General features: G+C 45.9%; 1 long non-coding RNA gene across 1 annotated transcript; it reads left to right on the top strand.

Annotated features, from left to right (window-relative positions):
* Positions 1-740: 740 nt before the first annotated feature.
* On the top strand, positions 741-4,573 carry LOC119305336. Its single transcript, XR_005148624.1, has 7 exons — positions 741-1,240; positions 1,751-1,886; positions 2,672-2,798; positions 3,161-3,297; positions 3,425-3,470; positions 3,603-3,776; positions 4,226-4,573. It is a non-coding gene; the product is annotated as an uncharacterized LOC119305336 (long non-coding RNA).
* Positions 4,574-14,573: the final 10,000 nt, after the last annotated feature.

Here is a 14,573-nt window from a genome sequence, read left to right as displayed (position 1 = left end):
CAGATGGGGATCGAGAGGAGTGGGGGAGGAGACGTGGGTGTGGGGGGGAAATGGGGTGCGGTAGCTAGGGTTTCGGGAGTGGGGAGGGCCATATAGGCCAGGGGGACTAGGCCGGCCAGCTGGGCCGAATGGCCCACGGGAGGGGGGGGGGCTCTTCAACTTTGTTTTGTTTTGTTTTAATTTCTGTTGAGTCGTTTCTTTTTATTTATTTCTCCCTGCTTTATTTTAGTTATAATTTATTGTTTAGTTTTTTTGTGAAATATATACTTGGCATCTAATTTGGTATTTCAATTTAGTCCACTGCCACAAAAACTCTAGTCCCCAAATAATTTAGTGTTATATTTTATTTAATTAGTGAAGGCATTTAAATAATTAGTTTTGCTACTATTTAAATCATTATGGTGTAGTTAAGCATTTCATAAAAGTTTGGTTTCACCACCCCATTTACCTATGATTTATCCGACATATTTAGAACATTTTAGTTTCATTTTTGGAAAACTTTTGTTGTTTGGCTTAATTTTAAATTTGATTTTGAATCGTTTTCGAACTAACGCGAGATTAGCGACAGTAACGGAGGTGACGTGGTGTCATTAGCAGAGGTTACTGTAGCTTGATTATCCGGGCGTCACAGGAACTATGGAGATTTTAACATGTGAAATTTCCTCAAGCAAACCAAGTTCTTTTGCAATTTGCTGCTCAAGTTGTGGCTCTCCTGCAGGTATGTCGTTGTGGTCCTTTCCACTGTATTTATTTGACGTATATGCTTCCTGACAATACTTAGGTTTTTTACTACATGGTAAATGAAATAAAATTTCTAATATGCTAGACGTACTATGGTAATTGTTAGTTTCATTAGTATTTCTTGGCAAACCATCGTTCTTTCTTGGTCTGCTGAAAATAATTGTCATCAATTTTTCTTTACATTGCCTATAAAGAAAGTGATGTTTTTAAGAGATATTTCTGTAACATGAGCAATGGTGCTTGCTTCTTATATCCCATATATTGTTGAATTATGTGCTTGTGAGGCAAAACGGTCATGGCGGTCCTGCACAAGTGGTGAACGACTGGAAGGGGCGGCACCACGACGGTCAAGGTGGTTCATACCCAGCCGGGGAGGACGACGCACTGCGATGGGCACGGAAAGATGTTGCAGCAGCGAACGAGGAGGCGGATGCACAAAGGAGAGGAGGAAAAGCGCGCTCTGGTACTAATCCAAGCCCGCCGGCGACTCCCCCATATGGTACGAGTTTGTTACCCCCTGCCGCGGGGAAAGAATATTTGGATGATACAAGGGCTTAGATTTTTCTGTTTGTACGTGCTCTTATTGGGATGATACGTGATGATGAATATTGGGTGTAACAAACTGAATCCTAGAACTATTGGATGCATATATTCCTTCATACTTTAGTGGTGAATAGATAGAATTCACAAATGTTTTCATGGATAGTTGGATTCGATTTTTCATATTCCTCCCTACACAGGCTGGGCGGTTTGAGTACATGGAAACATAATTATATCCTACAAACCCTTATTTGGTTTGCTTTCATCTTTATGTTGTTGAGTAAAGAATCAGGAAATCATATAAGGTACCTTGTATCATCTATGTTTCCCCATAGTGTATTTTGTTTGTTTGCTTTGGCTATTGTTGCTGCCATCTCAAGCCGCGACTGAAAATTGCCAACATCAGCATCTTAGTCAAAACAGTTTAGTTATTATACTATACAGATAAAGCTTAGTGTTTCGTATGCAGGATCAAGATACTCCAATTTCTGCATAAGTTCTCCTTGGTACCAATTTGCATATGTGCAGGGTCGGAGCCTTTGGTCTGTTTGCAACTAGAATTTGAGACACTGGTACAGAGTACGTGTTGGGAATATATACTGAAGGTATGGAATATGTTTCTATTATTTCCTGATGGAATTTGAAAATTGTTCTTAAAAAGAAACATTATATTGGTGGTTCCTTATTTTTTTATGTACAATTTATTAAACTTTAGCAATTCACGAAGCTTGCATACATATAGAAACCCAATGTAGATATTTGTTGTTGGTGATGATGAGAAATCATGTATTTGCATTCAGTGAGAAGAGCCTATAGCAAGTAGCTCCATGCGTCCTATTCGTATTGTAGCTGGTATAAATTGAATGTAGGATGTAGGATCAATTGTAGAAAGTCTAAATATTTGTTCAGTCCACATAACTGGATTAATTAGTTGCCAATGTATCGCTCGATTTTAAGCTGAAGATTTTCCCCAAATTTTGTAGCATAATATTTTCTACTGAACAGGAAGAGTTCAGAGCAGGTAGTGGAATAAAGGTGATGAACATAGCTAGCCTAACTTTTTTTTATTTGTTTGCTCTAGCCAAAAAGTTGGCTCAGCTTCTCCAATGTTATTTTGCCTGAGTCAATATCAGTACATGATATTTGTTTGTTCCAGCCAAAAAGTTGGTTAAACATTCGATGTGTTTGTTGGGCATCTCTGCCTAAAATAGAAGTTCAATTCTAAGTTCAAAGTTACCAGCATGTAGTATTGTAAGCTGATGTACCAGGAGAACATAACATTGATATTTCCTGACATTGATCGTAGCTTTGTGCAGTCTGAATTTTAGTTCAGACTTCAAAGTGCGACAGAAATAAAAATAGTTGTACTAGCTGCTTTTAATGGATGCAGATGCCGAGTCCCGGGCTTCCCCGAACTTGGCTCTCCAGGCTGCAATCGACGGAGGCCGGCCTTGCTTATCTCCCCTCATGGCCGATCAAGGAGGCGAACAGTGTCAATCTGTCATCGACACCTCAGGGTATGGCCGCCACATCTGGTAAAAATTTCACAACAGTACTATGATTGATTGAATGACAAGAATGCTTCTATTTCGTCAGTTTAATTTAGTCCTTGGGCTATTCGTGGAGAACACACACTCCATGGTCCAGACTTGTGACTGTACTTAAGTAGAAGATGGAATTATTCTATGATCTCTTCATGGTTGATCACCGGGTTGCAAGTGAATTTTGTGTATGGACTGTGGAGCGTCAGTATCATAGTCATGAGTCGTCAGGCTTCAGTCATGTGTACTTGGTTGGACATATATGAAGCGTAAGGGACTAGCTCATTCACACTTGAGATTCAGTAATGTTCTTACAATCATTTATTTATGATCTGCAGGTCTAAAAAACAAGCACCGGGTCCTTCTCCTCCATGAATCAGATGTCAACGAGGCAACACGAATCTGCATGAGGCTGAACATGAAAGAAACAAAATGGAGACAACTCGACGAGTTTAGGAACAACATGTAATCGACGGTGAGCACTTTTCCAGTCAGGGAAAGGATTTTTTATGCCGCGCTAGGACTTTTCGTGCTATGGATTGAAATAGTCCAGTGTCCAGTATTATGGGATTCACTCAATTCAATGCTGCTCCATACTTCAGAGTTCAGACATTTATATGTGCACAACATGTGCCTTCTAATTACGAGGTAAAAACTTCAAATTGTTTTTTCGTCTACACATATGCGGTGATGACGCTGGATGCTTCGTATCATCACAAAGAAGCCGACCAAGTTCCTTAGTTCCTTGTGACTTCAAACGAACTGAATTTTGCATTGTAGGCGTCTACTGTTTCTGAATTTTGGGGTGGCAGCAACAAGGGCGAGGAGCATGATCGTGACACAGAGATGGGCAAGTGCAGGGAATGCAGGCAGCGGAAAGTTGTTGCATTGCGGTTACCAACTACAAGGCCAAATATGTCGGCAGCCATCCACGCATTAACTAATTTACGGCAGGTGAGGATGATATATTTTTCTTTTATTATCAGTAGTCATATTTTTCATATTCAAATCCAGATGTAAATGTTCTATTGCCTTGATCTAGCCAGCTGGTATTTTTTTATAGTTGTTTCTCACGAATGAAGGTAATTATGATAAGCATCGGCATCAGGACAAGAAACAATTTTAAGAGAACTGAAATATGCTAAAAACAGTGAGGGTGAAAGTTTGTCCCATTAAGTACTAATCTAATGATATATATGTACATCAAAGGTTGCCTGCCAGGAGCATTGCCTCCATTCCATTGGTTTGCCGTGCGTTGAGCATTTATTTGCAAGATGCGATATAATCCAAGGCACCTACCTGATAAAGAGAGAAATCATGTATATAATCTTTGTATAGCAGTATACATGTGCATATGTTTTAGAGTGTATAACATGGCCGTTGATAATTTTGCTATTAAATAGTGCTTTTGCTGGAGATGGAAATTCATAGAGATGACGCCCTATTGATAGAGGCGAGTGGACTGGAGGTGTGCGTTGCACTGAGGGCAAATCAAAGGCTGAAAGTTTGTCAAATTTCCTGTGCTTGGGTATGGCTGGTTTGTAAGCAAATGAGGATACTCTGCCTTTTTACAGTGGTATATTGTTTAGTGAGGGGAAGGTACTCTCTTTTTCTAGACGGAAGATCATCTGCTTTGTGGCAAGGGGATATATCGTGTTACTTCTCCCCCATTTTTGTATGTCTAAATTCAGTAACAAGATTATACTCCTTGTTAATTTTCCACGGCGTAACTTCGTAACTACGCGTTTCTCGTGTCGAGGCCAATATGCTTAATGAGTCGGTTAGTTTTAAGTAAGCATAAAAAACATTGATGTGCAATCTTTTATTGGTAATGCAGTGAACAAATAAATACTTGAATGTGAACCACTCTATTTTGTGCATCAGATATGGCAAGGCTCTCCTTGTGTTTTCCCCCCTCCGTTTCTTGTTTTGTTTGGAAAATGACATATTATTAGCTCCAAGTTATTGTCTGGAGAAGCTAAGACTAGGACATGAAGAGAAAGTAACAAAGCAAAGAAATAGTGGCAAATAAACGAAATGAGACATTTGAATGATATGTTGTTTTTTGAAAATCGTCATTAACTCATTATTAATGTAGTGGTAATACGTTGTTGCGCGCTGGAGAAGACACTGAGTGCCTGTTTGCTCCGGCTCATGTGTCTAAAAATGTTCGCAATTTTGAAAAAAAAGTTCATAAAATAAAAAAGTCCACGATTTTGAATAAAATCCCGTGTATTACAAATTATTAATGAAATTGACCAAAATGTTTGCTAATTTAAAAAAATTCATGCATTTTAAAAAACATCATAAAATTTTAAAAACAGTTCATGAATTACAAAAGAGTTTATTGATTCATAAAATGTATGTGAATTTCAAAATAAATCCACCAATTTCGAAAAAAATGTTCATCTATTCTAGAATCGTTCTCCGATTAAAAAGAAAATGCTTTAAAACAGTTCAAATATAAAAAAATGTCACAATTTTTAAAAGAATATTTGTAAAGAGTAAAAAATGTTCACAAAATTGCAAAAATCTTCATAAATGATCGAAGGTATGTTGTTAAACAGTAATGCTTCTGAGTCTTCGTGAATATACCCGCGTGAATTTTGAAGAATTAACTGTTGGGGTGGATCGAAATATTATAGTATGTTTTAAAAAAAAGTTCCTTGAAATTTAGAACAATTCTTTGAATTACCAATTTTTTTGACAACCATGATACTTTTTTGAAAATGTGACCATTGCTTCAATTTGTGAATATATTATAAAAAGTAAAAATTTCTTGCATTTGTGAACAAATTTCAAAATCATGCGATGAGATGTGAACAAAATGTGGTCGTCGCCATTGAAGCTTATGCTTATTTTTTCTCCCGTTGCAACGCACGACCCTTTTGCTAGTTAATAAATATTGCTTGATGGCTGTGACCAAAAAAATTCAGAGTGAACAACTCTGAACCTGACTCTGGCTAAAAGAAAAAAGATCATCGGCTTGATTTAACTTATGCGTTCTGCATTATGGACACTGTGACATGAGTAGCAATGTGAGTAAAGCTTACCTGAAAGAATAACACCACAAAGGCCTCTCACCAAGGGCCTGGGATTTATTCCTGGCCTGGTGCTCGCATTATTCCTGAATTTATTTCAGGATTTCCGGGGATGCGCTTTCAGTGGGAGGAGATGTTCCCGTCGACGACGAGGCGCCTACGATGACTTCGTAAATCTCAAGATGATATGCCAGCTCAGTCTCTCGGAGGTACTCATAGGGGTAGGGTATGCGTGTGTGCGTTCATAAGGATGAGTGTATGCGCGTATATATGAGCGGTTGTGTCTGTACTGATGCTCAAAAAAAAAACAAAGGCCTCTCACCAAGGGCCCGGGAAGCACATGTAAAAACGATGCTCCTTTCCGTAGGGGAAATATAATTGAACTGACAATCAACTGTTCTAGTCATTCATGCTTATATATACTAAAAAACATGGTGAGTTTAGAAAACTAATATTTTCTTTAAAACTAAAAGAAGAAGGAAAAGAAACATAAATGTGCAGCCGATCGCATTGGAAAGACATGGCATGATTGTTGTATGCATGTACCCAGCAGTGGGCGTTTCAGGCATCCCGCAGGAAATTTTGTCGGACACTTATACACATTAACCGGAGCAGCAACAATGGTATGGAGCAAGAACCATCTATCGTCTTAGATCCTTGCCATCGGCAAAAAATCGTCCATGCCAACCGTGCTGCTCAAGGTAGACCCCGGCTAGCAGTTCGCTGTCTTCGCTCCCAAGGCCGAGCCCATGAAGGCCGTTCCATCGCTGTCTCGGCTCGAAGGACGACGCCGGCAGAGCTGAGCCGTGGCTATGAATAGACCTTGCCAGGAATCTCGGTGGAGATGAGCGCGGAGCGCGGCGATTACGTGTATGTTGCAGCGACCAATGTGAGCACGACGCAATCACAGTAATGCAGGTTGCAGGGAAAGTGGAGGACGCAGAGGGCTCAGCTAGCTAGGGGAGCGCGAAGACTTCATGCTGGTGGCCGTACTCGGTCCATAAAAAAAAGAAATTTTACTCAACACGTAGAGCGACACCAGTAGCCATATATAGTTCGTATTATGGGCTAGCTAGATCATCAAGTTCTATGTGCACTCAATATTCAACGTCTACTAATCGGTGCGGCCACATCAAGTTCGATAAAAGAAAGTGCCCAGAAGCTGGCCATCCAGCGCCGCCGCTGTTGGGCTTCTGACAGCCTCGCTGCTGGCCTCCTCTCTCCTTGCCTCCCCCGTTTCTGCAAAGTCCTTCCTTCCTCCTAATTTCATGGGCGGTTGATTCCTTTTCACGACAATTTGTTGATTCCTTTTTCCCTTCCTTCATTCCCCTCCTGATTTCAGGGCCGCTTGTTGATTCTCTTGGTCATAGGTATATAAACCGGTGAGATTGGATGCAAGGAAGCAAGGTGGGATTATCTTGACTGTGGAAAGGACCTTCCTCTAGCGCAAGTGTGGCCTAGCAGCATAAGTGACGGGCCAGGAAGTTGCACAGGGATGGACCGGGCCAAAATAGGTAAATTTGACAAATTTGACCTGTGGACGAAATGAAATCACAGAATGAACTGCCCGTGAAACTATTTCACGCGACTGACCTTTTTATGTGACGTCCGACACGAAGGCGCCACACTATATTGTGCAACGCCTCATAGATAGGCGCTACATGCCTGGCCAGCGTTGCATCACAGACTGCCTAAAAATTGCTAAGTCATTGTAGAGCCTAAGAGCTAGGCGCTGTACTGTATAGTGTGGCGCCTAGCTCTCAGGCGCTGCACTAGTGGTTGCACTACAAAATGAAGCAACCACTAGTGCAACGTCTAGAAGCTAGGCGCTACACTGTATAGTGTGGCGCCTAGCTCTCAGGTGTTGCACACTCACTTAGTAATTTTTGGATCACACGGTGCGACGTTGGCCTGGCGTGTAGCGCCTATCTGTGGGGCGTTGCACAGTGTAGTGTGACGCCTTCGTGTCGGACGTCACATAAAAAGGTCAGCCACGTGAAATAGTTTCACGGACAGTTCATTATATAATTTGATTTCGTCCATAGGTCAAATTTGTCAATTTTGCCGCCAAAACAAAGCAGGTCCAATGCAGCGAGCGTGGATGTGGTACGTAGGGAGGCAAAAATGAACTGTTTGTTTAGTACGACGAACATACTATTAGTACCACCTCATTTATATTACGATTTTGTCTATATGAATTGTAAAAGCGTATTACAACTGGGCGAAAGCGTATTGTAACGATGAACCCAATGAGTCAATCCGTGCTTTATTATTAATTAGGGAAAGATAGCACATATGCCTGTACGCTGCACCGAAGAAAAAAAATGTATGTGGTTAAATTAAATTTAATGGAAGGCAGAGTGGAGCCAGCTATGACCGAGTCTGAATTAAAAGGCCTTCCTATTTGCTGCTGTACTAAAAGACTTCAGGATTCACGCCGCGTCGGTCCAACGGTTTCAAAGGCTTCCTGCTGCTGCCATCCTCTTTGAAGCTGGGCAAAGGAACTTACAGTTCTCCCCTCTGGAAGTCATATGTAGCTTCAAGTAGTTGAAGCCCGTGGATGTAGAGGAAGATGGATATATGCTGAATGTTGATGTAATCATAACCCAGAGATTATTGCTAGCACAAAGCATTTGCTATGTTAAAATGGTTTGATGGTACTTTATTGTATCACAGGTCATGATATTGTTATAAATTTGTGTAAGCAAAAAAAAGAAAGAAAAGAAACATGAACTGCCATATTCATTCAGAAGGAAAACAACACCGTGCTCACATAAAAAATTCTATCAAACGAAGACACTATTATTCATAAATATCTAGTGTAGATGACAATGCAATTAAGTGATGGAGAATAAAATTGGAAAAGAACATGGCCCAATCTACACGAATAGATAGTAGCTAGGAGAACCAATTAAATTATCTTGGAAAAACATACCAAGAAAAGTGGAAGTGATGGAGTGCAGCAGTAGCAGATAATCATTAATGTGATGGAACATTCGTTCACATAGTAATTATCTGTCAAATGCCATGAAGCATCAGAAACTACATGATGTTACAACAAGAACATCATTCAGTTCTACAGAAAAGTTGAAATCCACTCAATTGTTTGTGTTAGGAAAGCAACTTATCTTTACTGAAGGCCCAAGGGGCATATATATATATTACACATGACTTGAGGTGTAAGGAAACTAAATATAGACTAATAAGAACTCCTATATCAATACTAATACTCCTTAACACTCCCCCTCAAATGCAAGCATATTCAATAGCATTGCATTTGAAGAAGTGTACTACTAAAAAAAATGATAATCTAAATCCGCGTCTTGAGTGTCGTCATAGCATGAAAATTCTTTAAAACCTGTCGAGTCGTCAAAGGGGATAAAGAAGAGATGGCACATCAGAGGAAGACACCGCATCAACAGAAGATATAATAGAAGTCTCTACTCCTAATGAAGCAGTTGGTGAATAGTCTCTACGGTTTATTTTTGTTGGTTTTTTTCGTCTGTCCTCCCACCACCCCTCCCATCCTGGTCCATCGGTTTATTTTTCTCTCCACTCTTTATTACAACCAGGACTTTCCTAACGTATAACAAATCACGGATCTAACTTCCTTAAATTATTCATATCAATCGATTCCTTTTATTGGTTCAATTTGTCTTAGGAACAAATAACAAATTTTTAAGAAACAAATAATAGATTTGAATCTAACTTTCTTAACTTATCTAAATCAATCGATTTCTCTCATTAGTGAAATTTGTTTTAGGAAACAAGTAACAGACACGTCACAAACTTTCCTCCCAATAAATAGTTTTTTAACATTTGCAAACTTTCCTAATCAGACACGTCACAAACGGGCAGGTACTGATATCATGTTACCAAACAATAAAACCCCATTTGCATAGAAATCAGTTCAAAATCCTAACTTTCTTAAATTTTTACCTTTCCTTGATAACATCCAATATTTCCTATGTTTTCCACCTATTGAAGGAAATCACCCCTCCATCGATATTAGCATTTTTTTGGAATGAGATCTCCGGGTTATGATTTTTTTGCGATTCTTTCCAATTGTGACATCTCCTTTCGCTCTGGCTCCTTCTCGCATAATCACCTCCACCACAGCCAGCTGACGCCACCCTAGACCTCTTGCCTCTCCACACCTTCTTCGCCACCTCCTCCTCGTACTCCATTGACAATCCCTCCGCCACGTTTGTCCACGGCGGTGTCGAGGGCATGGCACAACATCGTACCAGTGGTAGAGCAGCGCATAGCAGCAGGAAGAAGCACGCAGCAGGCGAGGTGAGCGGCCGACGGTGGAGGGCAGAGATGCGACCTGCGTGGCTGAGGGGGCGGCCGATAGAAGATGACCGTGACAGGAGGCGGTGCGAAGGGATAGGAGGCGGCGCGAAGGGATAGGCGGCAGGGGCGGGACAGCGGGGCAAGCGAAGGGATAGGCGGAAGCAGACGGGGCGAGCGCAGCCAGCGAGAGTGTGACGCGCGGCCAGGGTGTGCATCGCGCGGGGCACAGTGGTGCGGTGGCTGTGGCGAGCGTGATGGCAACGCGGGTGCGACGGACGCCGTGTGGCACGTGCGTGGGCATGGTGAGCCAGAGAGGGAGTGGCCCCGCGGGCGCGGAAGAAGAGCTGAAGGCTCGGGCATGGGCGCGCATAAGAGCGGGCATGTGCCACGGGGTCAATCCGAGGAGCTCGGTGGCTACCCCTGCAATGGCCATGGCGGACGGCGGTTCTCGGCCATGGCGAAATACCTAACGAGAGCAAACGAGAGGGGAAACTGGGGAAAGGCAAGAGGAGATCACGGCGGTGTCAGTGGCACCCTAGGAAATACATGGGAGCTCGGGGCGGCGTGGATCGAACGGCAATGTTGCGGTGGCCGAAGGTTGAGGAAGACGTCAACGACGTCGATCTGGGGGTGCTGGACTTGATCTCGTTGGCGCAGACGAAGTAGCGGAGGCATTCGGAGCTCCTCAACAAGCTCCTAGCCAGCAGGGAGGGCAGTGGCTGTGTGGACGGGGTCGGTCATGGTGGCCGTGGCATCTGACTTCGTCCAAATCACCGGGATCGAGCGAGCGAGGAGGAGAAGTGGATCTGGGAGGGGGCGTCGAGGAGGAGTGAGGCGATGGGGGCAGGGGAGGCAGGGCGTCACCCTTATCCATTCCCCTTCGATGCCGGCGAGGTGGTCGGGCGGGAGCCCGGCTCTGTAGCGACGGGGTCGAGGAACAAGAGAAGACGACCATGCGGGGACTGGACCACTGGGTCGGTTCGGTGGCAAGGCCCGGGGGGTAGGGGGAATCCCCTTTTCATCGTCCTTTTGGGTTTTAATGTATTCTAATATGTTTATCCTTTTTAACACCGTTTTCTATTTATTCTTATATCAACTAAATGGATTTTGTTAATTGTGAAACTATGCACATAATTCGAGCACAATATTTTTAGGTGACACAAAAAGTTTGGGGCCAAAAGGAAATACATAAAATCAGATTCGCCTTCCTGTGACCTTTGGCACCCACGACAACTTCCGCATGGAGCTGGTCAACTTCGACATCGCCCACATCGGCCTCCCGTACAATGCCATCCTCGGATACCCCGCCTTGGCTCAGTTCATGGCAGCGACCCATCCGGCCTACAACCTCATGAAGATGCCCGCGAGCAGCAGCGTCCTCACCATAGCTAGAGATACCAAGGATGCTCTGCTGGCGCTCAAGCTTGCCCTCAAGACCGCCGCGGTAGTGTAGCCTGCCGTCCCGGACACCTCCAAGGCCAAGGAGGCTGCACCGACCAAGAAGAAGCAGCTGTTCACCCAGGACAAGGCGGAGACCAAGCAGGTACCAGTTGAGGAGGACGGGTCCTCAGGCGCCACCTTCACCATAGGTGCTAATATCGACCCCGACCAAGAGGAGGCGCTAGTGAAGTTCTTGCCCTCGAACAAGGAGGTGTTTGCATGAGAACCCAAGCAGCTAGTGGGGTTCCCAAGGTAGGTGATTGAGCATCACCTAAATGTGTGCCCCAATGTATGCCCCGTGAAGCAGAAAGCAAGGCAGCAGTCCACCGAGAAGCAGGCCTTCATCATCCAAGAAACCCGCAAGCTGGAGGCGGCAGGTGTTATCCGTGAGGTTCGCTACCCCGAATGGCTGGCAAACCCAGTTGTTGTGCCAAAAAAGGGGAGGAAGGAGTGCATGTGCGTCGACTTCACCAACCTCAACAAGGCCTGCCCTCAAGATCCGTTCCCGCTCCCCCGCATCGACCAAATCGTCGACTCCACCGCCGAGTGCGACCTGCTGTGTTTCTTGGATGCGTTTTCGGGCTATCACTAAATCAAGATGGCGGTAGAAGATGTGGAGAAGACGGCCTTCCTGACCCCATGCGGGGTATACTGCTACACCTGCATGCCATTCGGGTTGCGCAACACGGGCGCAACCTTCCGGCGGCTGATGCACATCGCCTTAGGCTGGCAGCTCAGGAAAAACACCGAGGCTTACATCAACGACATTGTGGTGAAGTCTCGGGAGGCGAAGACCTTGATCCAGGATCTGGAGGAGACCTTCGTGAGACTTCGCAAGGTGGACCTGCGGCTCAACCCAGAGAAGTGCGTGTTTGGCGTTCCTTCTGGCAAGCTTCTGGGCTTCCTCGTGTCCCACAGAGGGATCGAGGCAAACCCGGAGAAGGTCAAGGCAATCGAAGACATGAGTCCACCGCAAACCCTCAGAGAAATGCAAAAGCTCGCAGGATGCGTAACTGCGTTAGGACGCTTCATCTCCAGGCTGGGGGAGCACGCCTTGCCTTTCTTCAAGCTGATGAAGAAGAAGGGCCCGTTTAAATGGACACAGGAGGTCGACCAAGCATTCCAAGACCTCAAGAAGTATCTGACCAGCCCTCCTGTGATGGTGGCACCACGCCCTCTCGAGCCCCTGGTGCTCTACCTCACCGCCACACCCTACTCCGCCAGTGCAGCTCTGGTGGCGGTTCGGGAGGAGCGCCAGGTCAAGACTGTGTCACGACCGGCCACGGCCCCGGCCGCGGCAGCACAAGACCAAGAAGGCCTCGCGAAGACCACGACCTTGGCAGATGGAGACCAACCTCAGCAGGAAGACGCCCCAAGGGTTGAAGAGGTCGCGCCAGGCAGCCAGGTGCTGGGGGCTCCATCTTCTCAGGAGGCGCCTAACCCTCCGGAGGGCACAGACCTCGTCAGCACACCCGCCCTCGTCGAGCAGCTGGTGTACTTCGTCAGCACGGTGCTGCGGGATGCAAGGGCATGATACCCCATGCCTCAGAAGCTCCTGCTTGCGCTGTTGGTGGCCTCACGTAAGTTACGACACTACTTTCAAGGTCATCCCATCAAGGTCGTCTCGGCCTACCCACTGGAAAGGGTACTCAGGAGTCCTAACTCCGCTGGAAGAGTCGCCGAATGGAACATTGAGCTGCAAGCATTTCAGTTGGAATTCAGCACAACCAGGGTCGTCAAAGGAGCTGCGCTTGCAGATTTTGTGGCAGAATGGACAGAGGCACCAGGGCTCGAAGCAGGCGAGGATCGGTCACTTTCCCCAGGAAGTGAGGCACCAGATGGCTGGGTCATGTACTTCAATGGAGCATTCTTGCGACATGGCAGCGGGGCCGGCGCAGTGTTTATATCCCCCACTCAGGACAAGCTCTATTACACCGTGCAGCTTTGCTTCCAGCAGGGCGAGAAGGTCTCCAACAACATAGCAAAATACGAGGGCCTCATAGCAGGCTTGAAAGCTGCAGCAGCACTGGGGGTGAAGCGCCTCATCATCAAGGGCGATTCGCAGCTCCTCGTCAATTTCTCCAACAAGGTGTACGAGTCGAAGGGCGAGCACATGGAAGCATATCTCGCGGAGGTGCGCAGGATGGAAAATCAGTTTTGGGGGCCGGAGTTGCAGCATGTGCCCCGCGGCACCAACCAAGAGGCTGATGACATTGCCAGGAGGGCATCCAGGCAGCTGCCTTAGGAGCATTGCGTTTTCGAGGAACGACTCTTCAAGCCATCGGCGACACCGTCACTGTCAAGCACAACGCAGCCTCAGGAGGAACTCCCTCAGCCACATGCCACAGGAGCCCCGACCTGTGGCCCGACCTCGGGAGCACGCTTACTCCTAGTGCTGGAGCCTCAAGAGGGATGCTGGACCGCGGAATTCAAGGACTACATGATGCAAGGGACGCTGCCAGAGAAAGAGGAGGACGCGGAACGCGTGGCCCGGCAGGCCACGACCTACTGCATCCAAGACGGAGAGCCCTACCGAAAGCGGTCAAATGATGTTTTCCTGCGCTGCATCTCCAGGGAACAGGGGAAGGAGTTGCTGGCTGACATACACGATGGAGATTGCGGACACCACTCGTCGTCACGGACCCTCGTCGGCAAGGCGTTTTGCAGCGGGTTCTACTGGCGTACGGCACTCAACGATGCAGTCGAGCTAGTGAAGGCCCGCGAAGCCTGCCAATTCTATGCCAAGCATATCCATCAGCCAACTCAGGGCTTGCAGACCATCCCACTCTCCTGGCCGTTCGCGGTCTGGGGGCTGGATATCTTGGGTCCGTTTCCTCGAGCGCCTGGGGGCTACCGCTACCTCTATGTCGCCATCGACAAGTTCACCAAGTGGGCGGAGGTGGAAGCCGTCCGAACCATCCCAGCTGGTTTTGCAGTCAAGTTCATCAAGGGCCTCGTGAGCCGGTTCGGGGTC

Source organism: Triticum dicoccoides, chromosome 5B (genome assembly GCF_002162155.2).
Source record: "Triticum dicoccoides isolate Atlit2015 ecotype Zavitan chromosome 5B, WEW_v2.0, whole genome shotgun sequence".
Lineage (NCBI taxonomy): Eukaryota > Viridiplantae > Streptophyta > Magnoliopsida > Poales > Poaceae > Triticum > Triticum dicoccoides.
This window is presented reverse-complemented; position numbering and strand designations above follow the sequence as displayed.